Here is a 25,990-nt window from a genome sequence, read left to right as displayed (position 1 = left end):
GCAGCAGGAAATGCTAGCAGAATGCTTGGATGTATAGGGAGAGGTATAAGCAGTAAAAAGAGATAAATGCTCATGCCGCTGTACAGAATACTGGTGAGACCTCACTTGGAGTATTGTGCGCAGTACTGGAGGCCGTATCTCCAAAAAGATATAGATACTCTAGAGAGAGTTCAGAGAAGAGTTACTAAACTAGTACATGGATTGCAGGATAAAACTTACCAGGAAAGGTTAAAGGATCTTAAAGGGGTACTCTGGTGCTTAGACATCTTATTCCCTATCCAAAGGATAGGGGATAAGATACCTGATCGCGGGGGTCCCGCCGCTGGGGACCCACGTGATCTTGCACGCAGCACCCCAGTTAAAATCAGTCCCCGAAGCATGTTCACTCTGGGACTGGCGACTTTGGATAGGGGATAAGATGTCTAAGCGCCGGAGTACACCTTTCATGTGTATAGCTTGGAAAAAAGAAGAGACAGAGGTGATATGATAGAGACTTTTAAATACATAAAGAGAATCAACATGGTAAAGGAGGGGAGCATATTTAAAAGAAGAAAAACTACCACAAGAGGACATAGTCTTAAATTAGGGGGGCAAAGGTTTAAAAGTAATATCAGGAAGTATTACTTTAATGAGAGAGTAGTGGATGCATGGAATAGCCTTCCTGCAGAAGTGGTCGCTGCAAATACAGTGAAGGAGTTTAAACATCCATGGGATAAGCATAAGGCTATCCTCCATATAAGATAGGGCCAGGGACTATTGATAGGATTCAGATTATTGGACAGACTAGATGGGCTAAATGGTTCTTATCTGCCGACACATTCTATGTTTCTATGTTTTTTGTTTGTTTGTTTTTGTGTTTTTTATTTTATTTTTTATTTTGTTATTGTATTTTTGATGTTACAGACTGGAAAGGATTTCTTATTAATAATGATATACAAATGTTAATATCATCTAAGATTCTATGAAAAAAAATCTAATAAAAAGAATGCTTAACAGAAAAACTTGATTTCAATAATTATCTTTAAAGGAGAAGAAAATTATGTCTTACTGGTTTACTAAAGTATCCATTGCACTGTATTATAGTACATTTCTTTTTTCTTATGGATTTTCTTATTTTAATTAAAGAAAACTAAAAGTTGTAATATAATGTGTCAGTATCCTAAAGATAAAAGATCTCTGAAGTGGAACAGAAAGGCTCAAATTTACACATTTTTAATGAAGTGGTTTATTTATTTTTTTATTTCTTTGCATGCTCAGGCTTAATGTTTTGGTAGGTGCGTTGTGAATCCATGCTTTCATTGCATAATTATAAGTGAAATGTTCTTTAATGTGCAATAATAATGCTCAAGCTGTGCTATTTTGCAGCTAATAATTATACACAACAGCGTGAAGCATGATAGCAAGTGGAAATCTTTTCACTGCTAAATGGATCACGCATATGAATTCACATTGCTCCACAATACAAGCCAAGATGTTACTTAAAACATGCTGTCATTCGTATACTTGTATATGACCTTAAACAATTGAAAATAGTTACTTATTATTTTTCATTGTCTGTATGTATTAACTAACATTATGCTAATAAAAGTTCAGGTTTTAAGAATGCTATTTTGTAACAGATAAGAAATTGCCACAGTGGAGTGCTTATAAATCTCACAAATATATGCCCCCGAAACAGAATCACTATGGTATACAATAAGTGTCAAATTTAAAATGAATCATTAGACTTAGACTCTATAAATCAAAATATATTTTTATTTTTAGGTTGTGATATCTATAATTTCAGTTACTTCACCCAACAAACACGTCAACTCCAAAATGAACAACAACCCTCAATTTGAAACAAAAAACTGCACAACAAACAAAACCTTAATTTTTAAATTGAACAGGGGTTTAATTAAAAGAAATGACTTTAAACATTTGTAAACAAAATCATTATATTTAAAATCAAATTTGCTTTGCTTTTCAAGATCTAGATAACTGCTTTTAAAATTTTACTTTTTATTTAAGCCTATCCAGGTTAAAGAATACTTACACTGAGTAAATTAATATGACAGGGAAATGTCAAAATACAAAAACAATATTTAATTCAAAATTAAAGTACATTCAATATTATTTATATTCAATATCAAATCTATTATTTTTGTTGATGCCAGAATCGAGATTTCCGTGGCAGAAACATCTGCTGAGGAAATTCCACCATTGGAACAGTGCAGCAAAATCCCATTGAAATCAATAGGGCTCTGCTGCAGGGAAATTTCCATGCAGAATATTTCATCAGAAGTCTGCACAAACATTCCGCTGTGTGAAAATATCCTTATACTTCGTTTGAATTGGAAATATACTGTATTTTAGTTTAGTACTGTATCTGTTTTATGCTTGTGCTTTTTTGTTCAGTATTTGGGTTATGCAAAATGAGATGTAAAATTGTCCAAACAAGTTAATGCTCTTTATCCCCTTAAGGACCAGTTTTTTTTCCATTTTTGCACTTAAATTTTTTTCTCATTACTTTAAAAAATCATAACTCTTTAAATTTTTCACCTAAAAATCCATATGATGGCGTATTTTTTGTGCCACCAATTCTACTTCGTAATGACATCAGTCATTTTACCCAAAAATCTACGATGAAACTGAAAAAAAATTATTGTGCGACAAAATTGAAGAAAAAACACAACTTTGTAACTTTTGGGGGCTTCCGTTTCTACGCAGTAAATTTTTTGGTAAAAGTGACACCTTATCTTTATTCTGTAGGTCCATAAAATTAAGATGACACTCTACTATATACGTTTGATTTTGTTGTACTTCTGGAAAAAATCATAACTACATGCAGGAAAATTTATACGTTTAAAATTGTCATCTTCTGACCCCTATAACTTTTTTATTTCTTCGAGTGTGGGGCAGTATGAGGGCCATTTTTGTATTGATCAGATTTTTTGATCGCTTTTTCTTCATTTTTTCATGATATAAAAAGTGACCAAAAATAATCTATTTTGGACTTTGGAATTGTTTTGTGCGTACGCCATTGACCGTGCGGTTAAAATAACGATATATTTTTATCATTCGAACATTTCCGCACGCGGCGATACCACAAATATTTATTTTTACTTACACAGGTTTTTTTTTTTTAAACGGGAAAATGGGAGTGATTCAAACTTTATTAGGGAAGGGGTTAAATGCTCTTTATTAACTTTTTTTTCCATTTTTTTTTTTGCAATGTTATAGCCCCCAAAACTGCACGCACTGATCTTTTTACATTGATCAATGGTTTCTCATAGGAAACCACTGATCGATGATTCTGCCGCTTGACTGCTCATGCTTGGATCTCACATCGGACACCAGGAGGCAGGTAAGGGGACCCACCTCGTGTCCTACACTTGTTTGGGACGTTGTTCTTAGATGTCCCCTGTCCAGTGGCCTCCTGCGTGTCCAACCATCTGGCATCAAAATTGAGACACTGGATAATTGTAAACTGTCCCATTCAAATGAATGGGATCAGTTCTAGCATCAGTTTTCCTCCGATGCACGACAGAGGGAAACTATGCCGGATGACTTATGTGAACTCAGCCTAATTCTGGCTTGTGTCCATTGTTAAATAGTTCTAAAATAATTTTCTCTTTGTTAAAACTAAAGTACCTTATGACTTTCACGTAACATATTTGTTACAGATACTCAGATTTGTAGCCTTGACACTTATGATGAGGAAAAATATGACGAAAAATATGATGATGATAATAATCACAACAATAATAACAATAATAATAATAATAATAATATATATGAAACAGTCTTAAAAAATATCACTTCAGCTGAGTGATACTCATCTCACTACAGAAATATAATTATGTCTATTAGAGATGAGCGAATTTCAGAAAAATTCTATTAACCGAATTTTCTAAAAAAAATTTGGTTTCATCCGAATTTATTTGCAGCAAATCACTATTAAAAACTGGTATTTCTGGCCTACAGAGAGGCTCAATAGGAGTATAGAACACTTTGCCTTATCCTATCATGCATAGGAAGTGTGCTGTATTAGTGAAATAATACTGTTATTCAGTATGACATGCAGATTACAAGCATCTCTATTAAAATCACTGCCGTAGAGCATCTGGATGTGGCAGATGTTTTTTTTTTTTAAGTATATTTTTATTTATATTGAAATATGAGAACATAATACACAATGCTACAACTGTAAATCCTGAACCGTCAGGATTAATCTCAAAAAGGGAGCTCCTCAGAGGGAGCATGGTAGACAGTTATAAGACATCATACACAGTATTGTCAGACAATTAACGGTAAAGCAACATGGTGGCGGACCTAGATCGACCACCTAAATAAAAGTAATAACTGATAATAACTTGTGCAGATCCCTATTATTGTGTAGTGGCAGATGTTTTATGCAATTTTTATTGAATTTAATTTGAATTTATAAAATGTTTTACATTTTTTAAAATTTAATTTTTGTGAGCATTGATCTGGCGGTCCGCCGCAAGGCGAGCTACCACCTGTCCCAGCCCCTATCTCTCAGCGCACCCTCAAACTCAGAGTGTCCACTTGAAAAAGGAGGGATTGCAGTGCCAGCAACTTGGACAGGAGCACATTCAGCTTCTGTGCCATTGGATAAGTGGGCGCATAAAGCATGAAGTAGCTGCAGTGAAAAAGCTAGTTGTATTTTTATCTTAAAATCGAGCTGCGGTCCTCCGCCAGGCGATATACCACCTGTTCCAGCCTCTGCCTCTCAGCGCCCCCCTGACTGTGAATGTGCGAATGTTTCATTTAATTAATTATGGTTCATTGTTATCGTTCTATCGATTTTTAGAAATTTAAATTTAAGATTTAATAATAAAAAATGTTTTTACAAAAGACCAAATCTAACAAGGAGTCACATGTCGCATGGCAGCACAATGACAGAGCCTAGAAGTGGCAGCAGCATGAGGAGACAATAATCTGAAAGAAGGACACAGCCTGGAAATGGCAGCAGCAAGAGAATACCATTTACTGGCTGAATGACACAGCCCTGAGTTGGCGGCAGCATGAGGAGACCATAGGGTCTCACAATCCCTAAGATTAAAAGATGAATTGTAAAATTTGAATTGAAGATTTATGGTAGTTAGTGCTACCATAAAATTTTTTAGGTAATGTCCAAGGCCCTGAAGCATCAGTATACCATATAGTGGCTGATTGGCACAGCCTGGAGTTTGCGGAAGCATGAGTAGAACATATAGTGGCTGAATGGCACAGCCTGGAGTTGGCAGCAGCATGAGTAGAACATATAGTGGCTGAATGGCACAGCCTGGAGTTGGCAGCAGCATGAGTAGAACATATTGTGGCTGAATGGCACAGCCTGGAGTTAGCGGCAGCATGAGTAGAACATATAGTGGCTGAATAGCCCAGCCTGGAGTTGGCGGCAGCATGAGTAGAACATGTAGTGGCTGAATGGCACAGCTTGGAGTTGGCGGCAGAGGAGGAGTCCATATAGTGGCTGAATGGCACAGCCTGGAGGAGGCGGCAGCACGAGGAGAACATATAGTGGCAGAATGAGACAGCATGGAGGTGGCAGAAGCAGCATCAGGAGTCCTGAAAGTGACCCGGGGACAGAGTGGTGCGGTGGGTGGCAATGCCAGTACCTTTTGACGAAGGTGGGTGAAAAAAGGTCTAATGTGGAGGAATGTTTGTAACTGGGGAGCAGAGCCTTAAATCTGTTTGGCACTGTTATGGGCCTAGAAAAAGTCAGAAAACCCAGACGGGGTGGAGATCTAAGGAGGATGGTTCTCAACAGGGAATCATTCTGGATATTCATGTTAGGTACGAGAGAGCCTCATGGGTTAAACTTGAGACAAGACCTTATACTAACGTATTAATAATGGAAGTAACTAGTTATTATGGTCTATCTATTTAGCCAGCCTACGATTCTGCATGTGGAACTAAAGTATTAGTGCAATTGAATTTTGTGGCTTTCTTGTATACTCGTGTATTGAACACCATGTCTATCTATGTAGAACGGTCTTAGTATTTTGTGATCAATTCCATGCCGGATTTTTTAGATGATCCACCACTTTACTGCTCAGATCATGTGATTCTAATGTGTTTTATTATAAAAGGACACAGTGCTGTAAAGTTTTTATGCCATGACTAAGGGCTCTTTAGCCTAAAACGCGTAGGCTCTACTCTCCTGGATATGCTGTTTGTTATTTCTGTCTGCAGCACAGAAGCCAGGATACGGGGATAGAGCAGTTGTCTATGAGTTGGCGCTACCTGCTCTCCCCGACAAGAGGACAACGTGGATTATAACTATGGAACAGCATATTACGGAACTAGTGGATGCAGTGGAGGACCTGGAACCAAATGCCATGGTTGCCCCCATAACAGATAGGGCAGAAGAAATCAGGTCAGTCTTTTCTTCCAATCTGGGGAATATGACTCCCACTGCTCCGCAAGATCTTATTCTCCTAATGCGGCAATTGGAAAATCTGCAAATAAAAGAACTTAAGACATGGTGGGATTTTCAAACACTGAGTACCTATCACGAGAAATTTATGATACCAAGGGGACTTAGGTTGAAAAAACGACCTACTAAAGTCTTTTCACAACAATTCCAGAATAAATGGGATACAGCTTTATCTGAGTGCTCTCAAAAATTGATCTCCTATATCATGGAGGAAGAAGAGCTGGAGCTAAAAGCTATCGAAACTGAGATGCAGGATGTGAAAAGTAAACTTGAACCATTCCAAAATAATGATAACTATAAAGTGTTGGAACTAAAGGTTATACAAAAAACTACGGAATTGGAAAATAAAATCATGGACATTAAAAAGGGAAAATTCAACCGAGACACCCTGGATTATCAGAAAGATGAAATATACACATGGGCCATACATAAAACATTGGACTATGAACACAATGCACCAAAATCCATTTTGAGAAATGGGAATAAAAAGAAGACCGGAAGAGAAACCGCAAGGTAAAACGCAGAGTGAGTTTTTCCGATGTGGATAGCGCCCAGGAAATATCCTCATCAAATGAAAACTTGTCCACCTCGTCCCGGAAATCCAATCCAACCACACCTGGTGTTAATCGTGAGCAATTGGGGTTTCGTCACGCAAACGTACGCGGAGAGGAGGAAGAAAGCGTGGATGCAAACGGCTATGCCCTCCGGTCCAAGACACCGCACAAAAAGTGAGTGAAACCGTACTGAATCTCTCTGCATCTATCATCACCTCTGCACAATTATCTGCCCTCAGTAAGGGACTTAACTATGTTCCAACGTGTGACTTTAACCTGTTTGCCACTATATTGGATGTAAACAGGTGGGCACGGAAATTGACTTTGCACAAACATTTTTCCCTTATGCCTACATCTCCAAGATATGAGCTGGACACGGACATTCACAGTGATGATACACATGTTTATGAGGGTATAGTTGGCAATGATGTTGGTGCGTGTGTTGATTTTGCTGATCAAAGAAATATACTTACATTAAGAGCATTGAACATTGAATCGTCTACATTTTGTGATGAGGGACAAGGAGTCACTACTTGTAATAGGGATTTCTATCCTGTAGCGTCACGCCCTCCTGCCCTGGACAGATTTCAGGAACTAGTGGAAAAAGATTTAGTTGCACTACACGAAGAGGTTAAAAGTAGAAAAAATATACATGGTTCCAATCTGTCCAGGGCAGAAAAAGCAGCCGTACAGGAATTAAAAAACAACAAAAATGTGATCATCCGGAATTCGGATAAAGGTGGATGTATAGTTGTCCTAGATGTGGGTCTGTATGAGAAATTAAATATGAATATGTTATCAGACCAATCCACATATAGGCAGCTCAAAGGTGATCCTACGAGCTGTTGTCAGGCTGCATTAAATAGACTATTGGAGGAAGGTCTCCAAATGGGTATCTTGGATAACAAAATGAAGGAATATTTGATGTTCAGGAATCCTGTCACCCCAGTCTTCCACTCTCTCCCCAAGGTCCATAAAGGGGTCTTTCCACCTCCCCTGCGCCCTATTGTGGCTGGTATTGGATCCCTTGGGGAGAGACTGGGGGACTGGGTTGACAGTTATTTACAACCCCTCACTAAAGTCACACCCAGCTACATTAGGGATACTAAACATGTCCGACAAGTGATGGAGGGTATTAGGTGCGATTCCGCATGGGCATGGGCCACATGTGATGTGATCTCCCTTTATCCATCCATTCCCTGGCCAGAGGGCATTAGAGCTTTGGCAAAACATATGGATACATATAGCCGATACTCCCCTGGTTTGAAGGAATTTATTTTAATGGCCACGGAATTTTTGTTGAGAAATAATTACTTCATGTTTGATGGCCGATTCTTTCTTCAAACCAGGGGAGCATCGATGGGGGCAAAATACTCCCCATCTTTTGCCAATATCTTCATGAGCCAATGGGAAGAGGAAGTGATCTTTTCAAGCAATAATCCATACCAAAAACGGATAAAGTGGATGGGGAGATATATAGACGATCTCATTTTTGTGTGGGAAGGTTCGGAATTGGAGTTTAAAGATTTTGTACAATATATTAATCATAACAATCTGAACCTTTCTTTCACCTACAATTTTTCACAGAGAAACATATCCTTTCTGGATGTGTGTTTTTCTGCGGAAAACAATGAGATTGTGGTGGCCCCCTATAGAAAGGAGAACACGGGAAATTCAATCTTACAAGCTACATCGTGCCATCTCAAACATGTTCTCCGCAACATCCCCTATGGGGAATGGTGCAGATTAAGACGCAATTGCAGCAAACAAGAAACGTTTATACATGAATCGGATCTGCTCTTTAATAGGTTACCGGAAAGAGGATATCACCCGGAGACACTTAACAAGGCTAGAAACAGAGCGGCCAAATTAAATAGACAGGATCTTATTGCACATAGTAAAAAAGATAAGGAACAAGCAACGAGACAGGACAGGGCTCACCCCCCTTTCTTCATCACACAGTATAGTAAACAATTTCATAAAATCAGTAATATCATTGAAAAAAAATTACCTATACTGCATCAGGATACTGTCTTATATAATCTTTTACAGGATAACTTCAAAATGGTGTCCAAAAGAGGTCCCTCTTTTGGATCCATTCTATCACCTAGTATGTTTTGTGGTGCTGACAATAAACATACGGGTACGAACTGGTTGGTTCATGCAGGTAACTGGAAGTGTGGGCACAATGTCTGTATCACTTGCAGTTACATGCATGTTAACAAGGAATTTAAATCATATTCCGATACTAAAACCTTTGTTTTGAAGGATTATGTTAATTGCAATACAAAAAGTGTTGTTTATCTAGCGTCCTGCACATCTTGCCAATGCCAGTATGTAGGTTGCACCATGAACTCCCCGAAGACTCGGATACGCAGGCACATATCTGATGCAAGGAATATTTTGTCAATTAATACTAATATTTCTGCGTTGTCCAGACATTTCAGGGATGTTCATGGAGGCAACACGAGTACACTAAAAATTATGGGCATAGAAAAAGTCAGAAAACCCAGACGGGGTGGAGATCTAAGGAGGATGGTTCTCAACAGGGAATCATTCTGGATATTCATGTTAGGTACGAGAGAGCCTCATGGGTTAAACTTGAGACAAGACCTTATACTAACGTATTAATAATGGAAGTAACTAGTTATTATGGTCTATCTATTTAGCCAGCCTACGATTCTGCATGTGGAACTAAAGTATTAGTGCAATTGAATTTTGTGGCTTTCTTGTATACTCGTGTATTGAACACCATGTCTATCTATGTAGAACGGTCTTAGTATTTTGTGATCAATTCCATGCCGGATTTTTTAGATGATCCACCACTTTACTGCTCAGATCATGTGATTCTAATGTGTTTTATTATAAAAGGACACAGTGCTGTAAAGTTTTTATGCCATGACTAAGGGCTCTTTAGCCTGAAACGTGTAGGCTCTACGCTCCTCGATATGCTGTTTGTTATTTTTGTACCTCAATAAAAGTTTTTACCTGCCTTCCTGGTGCTGGACATTTTCCGTTTTCTACTATCCATATTTGTGAATCTACTCTGACACATCAGTCATTGGTGGGCGGAAATCCTGGCTGATCCATGCCAGATTAATCTTCACAAAGGTCAGTCTCTCCACATTTTTCATGGACAGACGAGTTCTCCTTAGGGTGACTATGGGACACGGTGCAGGATGAGGAGGTGGAGTCGCACACTGTCACAGGACCAATGGCCTGAGAGCGTGGTGTCGGAAGCGGCGCGACCTGTCCAAGTTGCTATTGTGGCTGTGCAGGAACCACATTCACCCAGTGGGCCGTAAAGGACATGTATTGTCCCTTACCATAGTTACACCTCCACACGTTGGTGCTGCCGTGAACTTTGGTACACTTTGGTAGAGTGGGGTGGTGGGTGTTAATACCAGTACCCGGCGACAAAGGTGGGTGAAAGAAGGAGAACTTGGCATCCGAAGTGAGGGAATTAGGCGGGTGGAAGGATCAGAATAGTAGCTGAGGCAGGTAGTCAGAAGAAAACGGTCTTTTTGTCAAAGTGTTGGTGTGCACAAGTAAATATTGAAGATATGCATTACGTAAAACTTAACTTTTAACCCCTTAAGGATGCAGGGTTTTTCAGTTTTTGCATTTTCGTTTTTTCCTCCTTACCTTTTAAAAATCATAACTCTTTCAATCTTCCACCTAAAAATCCATATTATGGCTTATTTTTTGCGTCTCCAATTCTTCTTTGCAGTGACATTAGTAATTTTACCCCAAAATCTAAGTCGAAATGGAGAAAAATAACTGTGCGACAAAATCGAAGAAAAAACGCCAATTTTGTAACTTTTGGGGGCTTCCGTTTCTACGCAGTGCATATTTCGGTAAAAATGTCGCCTTATCATTATTCTGTAGGTCCAAACGGTTAAAATGATACCCTACTTATATAGGTTTAATTTTGTCGTACATCTGGAAAAAATCATAACTACATGCAGGAAAATGTATACGTTTAAAATTGTCATCTTCTGACCCCTATAACTTTAAAAATTTTCCGCATATGGGGCGGTATGAGGGCTCATTTTTTGTGCCACAAGCTGAAGTTTTTAGCAATACCATTTTTGTATTGATCGAACTTATTTATCGCTTTTTATTCATTTTTTCATGATTTAAAAAGTGACCAAAAAGACACTATTTTGGACTTTGGGATTTTTTTGCGCATTGACCGTGCGGTTTAATTAATGATATATTTTTTCACTTCGGACCTTTCCACACGTGACGATACCACATATGTTTATTTTTATTTTTATTTACACTGTTTTTTTTTTAATGGGAAAAGGGGGGTGATTCAAACTTTTATTAGGGAAGGGGTTAAATGATCTTTTCACTTCTTTTTTTTTCACTTTTATTTTGCAATGTTATAGCTCACATAGGGGGCTATAACACTGCACACACTGATCTTTTACATTGATCACTGGTTTCTCATAGGAAACCAGTGATCAATGATTTTGCCGCTTGACTGCTCATGCCTGGATCTCATGCACTGAGCAGTCATTCGGCGATCGGACAGCATGGAGGCAGGTAGGGATCCTCTGTATCCCTACCTGCTGTTCGAGATGCCGAAATTTCGCCGCGGCGATCCCGAACAGCTCCTTAAGCTAACCGGCATGGTTTTACTTTCACTTTTGACACGGCGTTCAACTTTGAATGCCGCGTCTAAAGGGTTAATAGCATGCGGCACCACGATCAGTCCTGCACGCTATTAGTCACGGGTCCAACCCGCTATGATGCGGTGGCCCCACGTTATAGAAAGGGAAAGGACTCAGGACGTACCGGTATGTCCTTGGTCCTTAAGAGGTTAAGTACCAACCCCATTTTGACCATAAGGCCCAGGCCAATTTTATTTTTGCATTTTAGTTTTTTCCTCTATGCCTTCTAAAATCCATAACTCTTATATTTCAATCAACGGACCCATAGGAGGGCTTGTTTTTTGCGTGACCAATTGTACTTTGTAATTTTACCATAAAAGTATGGCAAACCCCCCCCAAAAAAAATTTGTGAAGAAATTTAAATGAAAACAACAATTTAGCAAATTTTGGAGGGTTTTGCTTTTCACACTGTACACTTCACAGTAAAAATGACATGTTTTCTTTACTCTGTGGGTCAATATGATTAAAATGATACCCATGATTACATACTTTTCTATTAATGTACCAAATTAGTATGTTTAAAATCCCTCTAGTTTGACTACCTATAACTTTTTTCATTTTTCCATATAAACGGCGGTATGAGGGCTCATTTTTTGCATATATAAAACTTTGAATACATTTTTAAGAATTTTTTGGGGGGAATATGATGTGACAAGAACAGCTGCAATTTGGGTCTTTTTTTTTTTTTTACATTTACGCCGTCCTTTGTATTCGATCGTTAACATTATATTTTGATAGTTCAGACATTTACGCATGCGGCAATACCAAATATGTTTATTTTAAAAAAATGGAAAAAGAGACGATTTACATTTTATTGGGGGAGGGGATTTTTCCCCCTTTTTTACTTTAAAAAAAAAATTTTACATTTTGTTTTACACTTTTTAGATCCTCATAGGGGACTATTTATAACAATCATTAGATTGCTGCACTGATCAGTATTATCGGCGATCTTCTGCACTGGTGTGCAGACCAGAGCAGAAGACCCCTGGAGACAAACGGAGGCAGGGGAGGGGACCTCCGGCCGCCATGCTGGATGATCGGATCCCCGCGGCAGCATTGCCACAGATCCCGCGGCGGCATTGCCGCAGATGCCGTGATCTGTATTGATCACACCATCTGAGGGGTTAATAGCGGGCATCAGGGTGATTGCTGATATTCACCATTACTGGAGGCTCCCAGTCATGCTCACGGTCATGTACAGGATGTAAATGTATGTCCTGGTACGCAAAGTACCTCCGCACCAGGATGTACATTTCTGTCTGTGGTCATTAAGGGGTTGATTTGGAGTAAATAAAAATGTTGTGTTCGGGGATTATTTTTTACTCCAAATATTTCCTCTACCACGTGTGTGTTTTTAGACTTGGAGATCTTTAACGATAACAGCAAGCACCTTAAAACATGCACACATTTTAAGATACTTGATGTCAACAGCTTCCTTAAAGGGGTATTCCAGGCAAAAACTTTTTTTATATATCAACTGGCTCCAGAAAGTTAACAGATTTGTAAATTACGTCTATTAAAAAAATCTTAATCCTTCCAATAGTTATTAGCTTCTGAAGTTTTCTGTCTAACTGCTCAATGATGATGTCACGTCCCGGGAGCTGTGCATGATGGGAGAATATCCTTTGCATGATGGGAGAATATCCCCATAGGAGCTGGACAGCTCCCGGGACATGAGTCATCAGAAAACAGTTAGACAGAAAACAGCAACTCAAATTCAGAAGCTAATAACTATTGTAAGGATTAATATTTTTTAATAGAAGTAATTTACAAATCTGTTAAACTTTCCGGAGCCAGTTGATATATAAAAAAAAGTTTTGGCCTGGAATACCCCTTTAATTTTAACAGCTGTCATTTTCCTAAATGGATTTTTAATGTGCCGTATGGGCAATACCAACGCATTAGAAAAAATTGTAGCGATGATCCAGATTTTTTTTATCAATCAAGGATTCTTCAAGATAGATTTCTGGAAAAAGGATACCTCCAAAAAATCCTTACAACAGCATTTAAGAAAACAAGCACTTTAAAACAACAGGATCTAATCTCTAAATCACAAAAAAGGAAGAAGCACTGAAGAAGTCTCCTATGGATGGAAATGCAGCTGACTATAAACTTAATTGTATTTTATTACAACTTATAACAATGCTCCTGCTAGAATACGTAGAATTTTTACCAAACACTGGCCTATACTTCTTGCAGACCCTATTTTAAAAAAAAGTTCTCCCTAAAGTCATAGAAGCGTCCTTCTATGAATTTTTGTAGATCAAAAACCCTCCGGAATTATTTAGCCCCTTGCAGGTTAAAACCTATCACCAGTAACAAAACCATTGCTTCAACATTACATAAAAAACCTGGGACCTTCAGATGTGGGGTACCTAGATGCCTCTGTTGCAAATGGGTTCCTTTGTCGGGGACCGCTTCCATTTGCTTCCGATCCACGGGAGAAATGTTTACAATTAGGGAAAGAAACAATTTTGCTTCCTCTTATGTTATTTATTTATTACCTGCAAATGTGGGATTCAGTATATTGGCCGCACCATGAAAAATTTACGAACAAGAATGAATAAACATTGTTCAAATATTGTGAATAAATTCATGAAACATAGTGTCTCCCCTCACATTACTCTATCCCAATTCTGTGACATTTAAGGTCTGTCAGTGTGTGTGTTGGAATCCATCACTGAAACCAACCCAAATCGATACCAACAACTGATTAATAGAGAATATTATTGGATTTTTCATTTTAGCACAATGTGGCCAGAGGGTTTAAATGAATGTATGGGAAAAACGTATTACTAGCCTTTTTATCTGTTTGTATTTTTGTACACACTTGTGGACACTTGTAGCTGTTTATTTAATTATTTTATTTATTTATTTTTCTTGCATTTTTTCTACATATTATATCTTTTCATATATTTGGCTTTTTTTATTGATTGTGTGATATATACATTTATATATATATATATATATATATATATATATATATATATATATATTGTGTATATACTGTGTGGTACTGTGTCTTTTGCAATGCATTTTTTCTATATGCCCTTCCTACTATAATCTCGGATATGTAATTTCCTTTTTATGTCACTGGATCTATGCTTTAAATTTCCTGTATTTTTCTATTTCTATTTTTGTCATGCCTGATGAAAGGGTTGTTAATACTCAGAAACGTGTTGCGTGTATTGTAATAAATGTTTGAAACTTATCGGATTTGTCCTCCATTTACGAAATCTCCAGCAGCGTGACGCCAAGCTTCCATCTCTGTCTAAATTTCCTGCATGATTTTTAGAAGGGAAGGAGGAAAAAACGAAAATGAAATAATGAAAATTTGCTGAGTCCTTAACCCCTTCATGACCCAGCCCATTTTCACCTTCAGGACCTGGGCATTTTTTGAAAATCTGACCACTGTCACTTTAAACATTAATAACTCTGGAATGCTTTTACTTATCATTCTGATTCCGAGATAGTTTTTTCGTGACATATTCTACTTTATGTTATTGGTAAAATTTCACTGATATTTGCATCCTTTCATGGTAAAAAATCTAAAAATGTCATGAAAATTTTGAAAATGTAGCATTTTTCTAACTTTGAAAGCCTCTGCTTGAAAGGAAAATGGATATTCCAAATAAATTACATATTGATTCACATATACAATATGTCTACTTTGTGTTTGCATTAAAAAATTGACAAGTTTTTACTTTTGGAAGACGCCAGAGGGCTTCAAAGTTCCGCAGCAATTTTCCAATTTTTCTCAAGATTTTCAAAATCGTAATTTTTCAGGGCCCAGTTCAGGTTGGAAGTGGATTTTCACCCCTTAAGGACACATGACGTACTGGAACGTCATGTGTCCACTCCCGATCTATAACGCGGGACCACGGCGTGGCCCCGCGTCATAGCGGTTCGGGCCCGGCCTCTAACAACGGCCGGGACCCGTGGCTAATAGCGCGCGGCATTGATCGCTGTGCCGCGCGCTATTAACCCTTTAGACGCGGCGTTCAAAGTTGAACGCCGCGTCTAAAGTGAAACCGAAAGCATGCCGGCTAGCTCAGTGGGCTGTTCGGGATAGCCGCGGTGAAATCGCGGCATCCCGAACAGCTGACAGGACAGCGGAAGGGCCCCTACCTGCCTCCTCGCTGTCCGATCGCCGAATGACAGCTCAGTGCCTGAGATCCAGGCATGAGCAGTCATGCGGCAGAATCATCGATCACTGGTTTCTTATGAGAAACCAGTGATCAATGTAAAAGATCAGTGTGTGCAGTGTTATAGGTCCCTATGGGACCTATAACACTGCAAAAAAAAAGTGCAAAAAAAAAGTGAATAAACATCATTTAACCCCTTCCCTATTAAAAGTTTGAATCACCCCCCTTTTCCCATAAAAGAAAAAACACAGTGTAAATAAAAATAAAAATAAACATAAATGGTATCGCCGCGTGCGGAAATGTCCGAATTATAAAAATATATCGTTAATTAAACCGCACGGTCAATGGCGTGCGCGCAAAAAAATTCCAAAGTCCAAAATAGTGCATTTTTGGTCACTTTTTATATCATGAAAAAATGAATAAAAAGCGATCAATAAGTTCTATCAATGCAAAAATGGTACCGTTAAAAACTTCAGATCAAGGCGCAAAAAATGAGCCCTCATACCGCCCCATATACGGAAAAATAAAAAAGTTATAGGGGTCAGAAGATGACAATTTTAAACGTATAAATTTTTCTGCATGAAGTTATGATTTTTTCCAGAAGTGCGACAAATTCAAACCTGTATAAGTAGGGTATCATTTTAATCATATGGACCTACAGAATAAAGGTAAGGTGTCATTTTTACCGAAAAATGTACTACGTAGAAACGGAAGCCCCCAAAAGTTACAAAATGGCGTTTTTTTTTTCAATTTTGTCTCACAATGATTTTTTTCCCGTTTCACCGTAGATTTTTGGGCACAATGACTGACGTCATTACAAAGTAGAATTGGTGGTGCAAAAAATAAGCCATCATATGGATTTTTAGGTGCAAAATTGAAAGAGTTATGATTTTTTAAAGGCAAGGAGCAAAAAACGAAAATGCAAAAACGGAAAAAACCCCGGTCCTTAAGGGGTTAAGGGTCTTCATATTAGAAATACCCATAAATGACCCCATTATAAAAACTGCACCCCCCAAAGTATTCAAAATGACATTCAATAAGTGTTTTAACCCTTTAGGTGTTTCACAGGAATAGCAGCAAAGTGAAGGAGAAAATTCTGAAAATCTTCATTTTTTACACTCGCATTTTCTTGTAGACCCAATTTTAGAATTTTTACAAGGGGTAAAAGGAGAAAAATCACCCTAAAATTTGTAACCCAATTTCTCTCGAGTAAGGAAATACCTCATATGCGTATGTAAAGTGTTCGGCGGGCGCAGTAGAGGGCTCAGAAGGGAAGGAGCGACAATGGGATTTTGGAGAGTGAGTTTTTCTGAAAGGGTTTTTGGGGGGCATGTCACATTTAGGAAGCCCCTATGGTGCCAGAACAGTGGACCCCCCCACATGTGACCCCATTTTGGAAACTATACCCCTCATGGAATTTAATAAGGGGTGCAGTGAGCATTTACACCCCACTGGCATTTGACAGATATTTGAAACAGTGGACTGTGCAAATCAAAAATAGTATTTTTCATTTTCACAGACCACTGTTCCAAAAATCTGTCATACACCAGTGGGGTGTAAATTCTCACTGCACCCCTTATTACATTCCGTGAGGGGTGTAGTTTCCAAAATGGGGTCACATATGGATATTTATTGTTTTGTGTTTGTCAGAACCGCTGTAACAATCAGCCACCCCTGTGCAAATCGCCTCAAATGTACATGGTGCACTCTCCCTTCTGGGCCTTGTTGTGCGCCCCCAGAGCACTTTGTGCCCACATATGGGGTATCTCCGTACTCGGGAGAAAATGCATTACACATTTAGAGGGTCTTTTTTCCCTTTTACCTCTTGTGAAAATGAAAAGTATAGGGCAACACCAGCATGTCAGTGTAAAAAATTTATTTTTTTACACTAACATGCTGGTGTAGACCCCAACTTCACCTTTTCATAAGGGGTTAAAGAAGAAAAAGCCCCCCAAAATTTGTAAGGCAATTTCTCCCGAGTACGGCGATACCCCATATGTGTCCCAAAACTGTTGCCCTGAAATACGACAGGGCTCCAAAGTGAGAGAGCGCCATGCACATTTGAGGCCTGAATTAGGGATTTGCATAGGGGTATTCTATGCCAATGATTCCCAAACAGGGTGCCTCCAGCTGTTGCAAAACTCCCAGCATGCCTGGACAGTCAATGGCTGTCCGGAAATACTGGGAGTTATTATTTTTCAACAGCTGGAGGCTCCGTTTTGGAAACAGTAGCGTACCAGACGTTTTTTATTTTTTTGGGGAGGGGAGGGGGGCTGTGTAGGGATATGTGTATATGTAGTGTTTTTTACTTTTTATTTTAGGTTAGTATTAGTGTAGTGTAGTGTTTTTAGGGTACAGTCACATGGGCAGAGGTTCACAGCAAGTTTGCCGCTGGAAGTTTGAGCTGCAGCGCAAAATTTGCGCCATCTCAAACTTGCAGCACTCACTGTAAACCTCCGCCCATGTGAGTGTACCCTGTACATTCACATTGGGGGGAGGGGGCAAACATCCAGCTGTTGCAAACTCCGAGCATGCCCTTTGGCTGTCCGTGCTTGCTGGGAGTTGTAGTTTTGCAACAGCTGGAGGAACACTGGTTTGGAAACACTAAGTTAAGTAATAAACTTTCAAGTGTTTTGCAACCAAACTTAGTGTTTCCAAACCAGTGTGCCTCCAGCTGTTGCAAAACTACAACTCCCAGCATGCATGGTCTGTCAGTGCATGCTGGGAGTTATAGTTTTGCAACAATTGCAACAGCTGGAGGCACTGAGGTAGGAAACGGACAATGTTTCCCAACTAGTGTGCCTCCAGTTGTTGCAAAACTACAACTCCCAGCATGCCCAGACTGCCCAGGCATGCTGGAAGTTGTAGTTCGGCAATATCTGAAGGATCAGATGTTGCTGAACTACAACTTCCAGCATGCTTGGGCAGTCTGGGCATGCTGGGAGTTGTAGTTTTGCAACATCTGGAGGTCCACAGTTTGGAGACCACTGTATAATTGTCTCCAATCTGTGCTCTTCCAGATGTTAGAGAACTACAACTCTCAGCATGCCTGGACAGACTGAGCATGCTGAGATTTGTAGTTTTGCAACATCTGGAAGAGCACAGATTGGAGACCATTATACAGTGGTCTCCAAACTGAGGACCTCCAGATGTTGCAAAACTACAACTCCCAGCATGCCCAGAAAGCCAAAGGCTGTCTGGGCATGCTGGGAGTTGCAGTTTTGAAACTCCCAGAGGCAGCAGTGAGATCGCTTTACGGCGATCTCACTGCTGCCAATGAAGATGCCGCACTGCTGCTGGAAACTCACCTCCTTGACGCAGCGCCGCCGGGACTGCCTGGAGGATGCCGATCGCGCCGGGACCGCTCGGGACACCGCTCGGATGGGTAAGTGACGCCGGGGGACGGGTCAGGGAAACTTAGCAGAGCGGTGTGTGTCCCGATCCCCGTGATCGGGACTCACACACCGCGCTGCTAAGTATTCTGATAGCGAAACGCTGCTATCAGCTAGTCAGATTTGACCAGCTGATAGCAGCGATCGCTGGGGGGGGTGGGGGATGAAACCCCCCGTGGTCGCACGGTAAGATGGCTGGCTACCAGTGATAGCCACCATCTTACCGGGCGCTGCAGGATGCCGCGAGTAGCGGCAGTAATGTTCATGACGTACCTGTATGTCATGGGTCGGGAACACCTTGCCACCCATGACGTACAGGTATGTCATAGGTCGGGAAGGGGTTAAAGGGGTATTCCAGGAAAAAAAAACGTTTTTTTTATATATATCAACTGGTTCCAGAAAGTTAAACAGATTTGTAAATTACTTCTATTAAAAAATCTTAATCCTTTCAACAATTATAAGCTGCTGAAGTTGAGTTGTTTTCTATCTGGCAACAGTACTCTCTGCTTACATCTCTTCTTGTCTCGGGAACTGCACAGAGTAGAAGAGGTTTGCTATGGGGATTTGCTTCCAAACTGGGCGGTTCCCGAGTCACGTGTCATCAGAGAGCACTTAGACATAAAAGAACAACTCAACTTCAGCAGCTCATAAGTACGGAAAGGATTAAGATTTTTTAATAGAAGTAAATTACAAATCTGTTTAACTTTCTGGAACCAGTTGATATATATAAAAAAAACGTTTTTTTTTTCCTGGAATATAATATATAAAGTTTTCAACTGGATAACCCCTTTAAGGTGAAAATAGGATGAGTCCCCAAGGAGTTAAATTGCCATTTCTTAGCCTTAAAACTTTTTTTTTTCCATATACCTGGATGTTTGAGGGCTTTTTTTTTTTTTTTTTTGCGCTTCTATTGGTACCATTTTGGTATTGAGCTGGCTTTTTAAATAGTTTTTTTTATTCCATTTTTATTCTCTATCAATAGAAGATCCCAACAGTGCTGCAGCCAGGGCATCCGACCCACTGCACAATCTACAATACCTGCAGCATGCATTAAGATGCTGCTGTCATCTTTGACAAAGGGAGATCAATGGTTAAGAGGTGCCAGCAGTGACCCCTAGCTACTGATCCACATTTTACACCTTTAGGCTAAGTTTTCACTTGTTTTTTTCTCTGGCAGTTTTTGGAAATCTGCCACTGCAGTTTTTGAGCCAAAGCCAGTAGTGTATTCAAAAGGAATATGACACATAAAGGAAGAACTTACACTTCTCCTCCATTATGGATCCACTTCTGACTTTGGTTCAAAAACTGCCAGATAAAAAAACAAGTGGAAACTTAGCCTTAGCTGCACTATGACAGACTAGAATCATTATGGGTCTTCAAGGGGTTAAAGATGAATAATTTTTAAGAGAGGCGGACTATCTAACATTTTACCTGAAAAGGTTTCTAAATCCTTTAAAAATATAACTAAACCGATTTTTATTCAATTGAAAAACCTTGAGTCATTAATCTATTTTATCAATGCAGGGTTAACATGTGACTGGATAATTCAGAGAGAACAGGTATTATTTGCAGCTGAACTATCTTCATTAATATGATAATAGTTTTTGCATAGAATATGACTGAATCAAGTAACAAGCTGAACAATGTTACTAAAAAATATTGATACAAAAACACAAACCATTGCTACGTAGTATCATAATTCTTTATAGCACTTTAAATTTGAGGGCAAGATAGTGTATTTATCTAAAATATTTTCCTGCAAGCAAATGTCATCATAAATAACTCTTAGTTCTTTCTAAGTCTTCTGGTATCTGTGCTGTTGTTATCAGCAAAATGATTTAGCTAACTAAAATATAAAATTATTTTTTCCATTTTTTTAACTGGAAAAGTCAGGGCAAATAAAAAATAAAAATATACTAAGCCATAAATAACATGTCATATGATTTCGCTTGCCAGTCAATGAAAAAAAAAAAACTTGTTCTGACCTGAAAAATGCTCAAGTGAGCCCCATTTGCACTGACCATGAGAATGAATTAAGGGACAAATGGGTGTATAGCAGAGCAATAAACTTGAGCTATTTGTGCTGATTGATGGGAGGATAAAACTCAGAATTGTATGGCTGAAAAAGTGTAAAATATGGTTCAATATCTTCCCAAGTCACATTCTTATATCAAAATTGTAATGGAGAACTTCTCAAAGCCTCGGGGAAACTTTTGATACAATATTTAGTCTCCAGTATGTTTTTCTTTGTAAACAAATGTGTTATCCGCATAAAGATATTCAGGTAGGTAAAATGTGATTAGCTGAAGGCGTCTTCATATTATCAGCAGCATCTTCCATAATGATGATGATGTTGATGATAATAATGTACGACAGAAGAATCATTTTAGAAAGGGTTATGGTTGGTTTACAAATACAGTGTCAAACTTTAGTAACAATTTGATACAACGAGAAATAGGGTGTATAAATAACAATATAACTAATTATCTATGGTATGGCTGCAGGTCCAGCTATGTTTATTACAGTATATACTGTATGTTGTAATGGACAAAGAGTAAACAAAACTGATACATAAAGTTATGTAAATTTTAGGCCCCCATTGTAATTATAATGATTCTGGACTTTAGGGTATATGCACATGTCATTTCTGCAACTGAAAATCTTTTCCATATAAGTGAAAGGGATTGTTTTTGCAACATGCACTGTATTGCAATGATTTCTCCAAGCTACACTCAACAGGAATAGACACAGTAACTTCAAATCTTCTGCATATGACAATCCTGGTAAGCCAGTTTCTATATACAGTGGTCCCCGACATACGATTATTTCAACATACGATTGCCATCGTATGTTGAAGGAAGCATCAACACATGATGCTTCTGTGTGTCGGGGCCATTTCAAAAACGTCTATCCGGCAGCATTGAATGCTTCAGCTGCCACCGGATAGCTGTTTAATATGCCCCATGTGCCCCGCTGAATAATACTTACATATCCCCGCCACTCCAGCCTGTAATTTTGCTGCTCCACTGCTGCCGCTGCCCTGCTCCGATGCTCTGTTGCCGTCATCATGTTGCCGCTCACACCGCCCCATCGTCCAATAGGGGCAGCGTGAGCAGCGACGTGATGACAGCGACATGATGATGGTGATAGAGAGCAACGGCGCAGGGCAGTGGCAGTAGTGGAGTGGTGAAATGACGGACCAGAGCAGCGAACTGACGGACCAAAGCGGCGGAGACATGTGAGTATAATCTATGGTACGGATCCCTCAACATACGATGGTTTCAAAAAACCATGGTCCGCCTGGAACCAATTACCATAGTTGAGGAACCACTGTATTATGCCCATTTTCAAACACTATTTTCTAGCCTTTTTTAAGTGTAACTGTTATTTAACTTGCAACATGTATCCCAAAGTCGTCTAAAGTTTTGATAGCACAGGTATCACTCCTGAGACTGGCTGTTATCATAAGTTACAAATATAGTTGAGTTTGGAAAAAGTTTGGTTTGCAGCAAACAAGTTCTACATGAACCGGAAAACCAATAATCTTTAAAACATGTGTATAGCACTGACTAAGTCCGGTATAACACTGCTAGTGTCACCTATGAATGTATTCAGGTAATTTTAAATTAGTTTAAGGCAAGTTAATGTCACAGTTATAACAACATGCGGTAACAGCTTGTTCATAAACACACTGCACTAGTGGATTTTGTATGCTTTTTAACATTAAAATAAGGTGCATAAAGTATTCTCTTTTTGTTGACAGATGCCTGCCGGTGTTAAAATGCACACAGAGGTATTGGAAGACATAATGTCTTATCTCATGCCTTGAAAAAATTTTCCTCTTTTGGGAGTTGCAACAGGATTGGTGTGTGCTTCAGAATAATGAAGAAGAAATCTCTTTTGTAAAGACTGAAATTTTGTTGAAAATATTGAAAAATAAAATCATCAAAAATGCTCCCTTTTTTGTGAGCAGGTGTCTCAAGAAATAGCTGATAGTAGCAGTTAATCTCTTTGGTGACAATTCATGTCAGGTTGGAATACCAGATGTAAAAACTTCATCATCATATACTCCAATGTGAAGATGCTGCTGATGCTCCTGACTTTTGCAGAATTAGTGCTAGCAGAGTGAGTGGACTCCCCATTCTGCATGTGTTTTCTGTTGGAAAGCCATGACAAGCTGGCTTTGTAGCTTCTCCCTATAAAATCCAATTTAGCCTTTTCGAAAGGTGAAAGAAAATTCCCCCATTCTGACTATATACCCAGGGTCTAAGAGTGTGGCTATCCAGTACTCATCTTACTTTTATCCAGCTGTAGCCAGCAGACAGCTGGCATTGGTGAACAAGTAATAACTATAGCTAGGCCTTGTGATGTTGCTCCATGTAGTTAAGTGGAGTTGTAATTCCTAAACTCAGGCCCTGGCCATGTCTTTCTTTCCTTTTGCACAGTTGCAACAGGATTGGTGTCTCAAATGCTAAAGAAATAGCTTTTGTAAACATTAAAAAGTTGGAAATATTACCAAAAAATCTTCCTTGTTGCAACATGTATTGTGTCCAGCAAGTGAAGTTGCGATGGCTTTTTTCAAGCATTCCAAAAATTCTCTCTTTTGAGAGTTGCAACAGGATTGCTTTTGTATGAAAAGCTGATCTGGGTTGTATATGTGTAGGCCTGGCTGGTAATAGCAGCAACAAGGGTGGTGGACTGGTGGGAGCTAAAGTAGCCAGTGGACAGAAGACATTGGTGAACTAGTGGTAGTTGTAGTAGCCAGTGGACAACAGGCATTGGTGGACTAGTGGTATAAGCAGTAGAAAGAGAGAAGTGCTCATGCCGCTGTACAGAACACTGGTGAGACCTCACTTGGAATATTGTGCACAGTACTGGAGGACATATCTCCAAAAGGATATAGATACTCTAGAGAGAGTTCAGAGAAGAGCTACTAAACTAGTACATGGATTGCAGGATAAAGCTTACCAGGAAAGGTTAAGGACCTTAACATGTATAGCTTGGAAGAAAGAAGAGACAGAGGGGATATGATAGAGACTTTTAAATACATAAAGGGAATCAACACGGTAAAGGAGGGGAGCATATTTAAAAGAAGAAAAACAACCACAAGAGGACATAGTTTTAAATTAGAGGGGCAAAGGTTTAAAAGTAATATCATGAAATATTACTTTACTGAGAGAGTAGTGGATGCATGGAATTGCCTTCCTGTAGAGATGGTCGCTGCAAATACAGTGAAGGAGTTTAAACATGCATGGGATAAGCATAAGGCTATCCTTCATATAACATAGGGCCAGGGACTATTGATAGGATTCAGATTATTGGACAGACTAGATGGGCCAAATGGTTCTTATCTGCCGACACATCTATGTTTCAATGTTTCTAGTTGTAGTAGCCAGAGGACAGCAGGAATTGGGGGACTGGTGGTAGTTGTAGTAGCCACCGGACACCAGGAAGTGGTGGACTAAATGTAGTGTAGTAACCAGCGAACAGCATGAGTGGTGGAGTAGTGCTAGTTGTAGCCAGCGGCCAGCAGGCAATGGCGGTCTTTTGATACTTGTGGCTAAACCTTGTGATGCTGCTTCATGTGCTTATGTAGAGTCGTAATTCCTAAACTCAGACCCTGGCTATCTCTTACTTTTTTTTCAGAGACATATAAAGCACAAAACAACAGAGAGCACTCTCCTTTGTGGAAGCCAACAATGCCAGTGATGGTTTCTCAAATGGATCAAAACAAACTCACCTGGTTTCGTTGTGCAAACTGAGACACAACACTCTGAGTGATATGAAAGACTCAAGGATGGCTGCTATGGCTCCCCACGCTGACCAGCAAGCGTTTCAAACATCAAGAGAATAACAGGAAGATGGAAACCGGGAGTTGGATCGTACTGCCACAAATGGAAGGACATCAGGCCTGATGAAAAAGCCATAACAGCTTTGAAAAGCATTGCATGTTTTTGTTAAATAAACCTACCTGAAAGGAGAAATACTGTTAATGTCTCTTCATTTGTGGCAGCACAATCCAACTCTTGGTTTCCTTCTTCCTTTTATTACCTTGATTTTCCCTTTCCCTTCTCTTGAGACAGCATTGTACATGGTTTTCTGCATCTGGTAAGATAGGAAAATATTTCCACATGGCAGAATACTGTAAAGCCATAGATACACCACCAACTGATTGTGCCCCTCCTCTGGAAGGTTTTCTTATCAAGCAAGTTCAGCAAAAATCACTTCAGGACAAAAAGTCAGACTATGTACCAAATTTGCACCACTCAGAGTTGATTGTAGAAAATGTAGGAGGGAAGAAATTGTATGAACAGACTTGTAGAAATGATAGCATCCTATGCTGGAATTTAGTAAGCTCTATAAAAAAAAAGCCTTTTCTTCACAAATTTCTGAAAAAGCAGACTGCATTGGTAGATGTTTGATTTTATACGCCCATGACAACGCAAATGAGATAAACAATCGATTTTAATAAGGTGTGTCCCAGGCCATATGGTGTATATAAATATATAGGCATGCATTGATAGACAGATATATACATCAAAAATGCATTAAATTACAACAGGAATGTTTACCACTATTTAGATTCTTTTTTTCTTGATTCATATAATACATAATGCATGATTGGGTGTAAGATTAGATGGAAGACTGGATGTACAAAACCTTGTTTTGCATAAATTACAATGTTATATATATATATATATATATATATATATATATATATATATATATTTATATATATATATAAAGCCACATTGTGCCCTAAGTTGCTGTATGC

At 39.1% G+C, this 25,990-nt stretch overlaps 1 long non-coding RNA gene across 2 annotated transcripts in view; it reads left to right on the top strand.

The window, feature by feature from the left end:
- The window catches only part of LOC130272665 (uncharacterized), a 160,737-nt gene extending 135,547 nt beyond the window's left edge, over window positions 1–25,190 (top strand). The window contains exon 3 of one of the 2 annotated variants that reach the window (XR_008843671.1): window positions 24,862–25,190. This is a non-coding gene — a long non-coding RNA (uncharacterized LOC130272665). Of the gene's footprint in view, window positions 1–22,978; window positions 23,108–24,861 lie in introns of those variants that run through there. The other variant, XR_008843672.1, reaches the window with a different exon arrangement.
- Window positions 25,191–25,990: the final 800 nt, after the last annotated feature.

Source organism: Hyla sarda, chromosome 5 (assembly GCF_029499605.1).
Source record: "Hyla sarda isolate aHylSar1 chromosome 5, aHylSar1.hap1, whole genome shotgun sequence".
NCBI classification, from domain to species: Eukaryota; Metazoa; Chordata; class Amphibia; order Anura; family Hylidae; genus Hyla; species Hyla sarda.
Note: the sequence above shows the minus strand (reverse complement) of the source record. Positions and strands in the feature narration are given on the sequence as shown.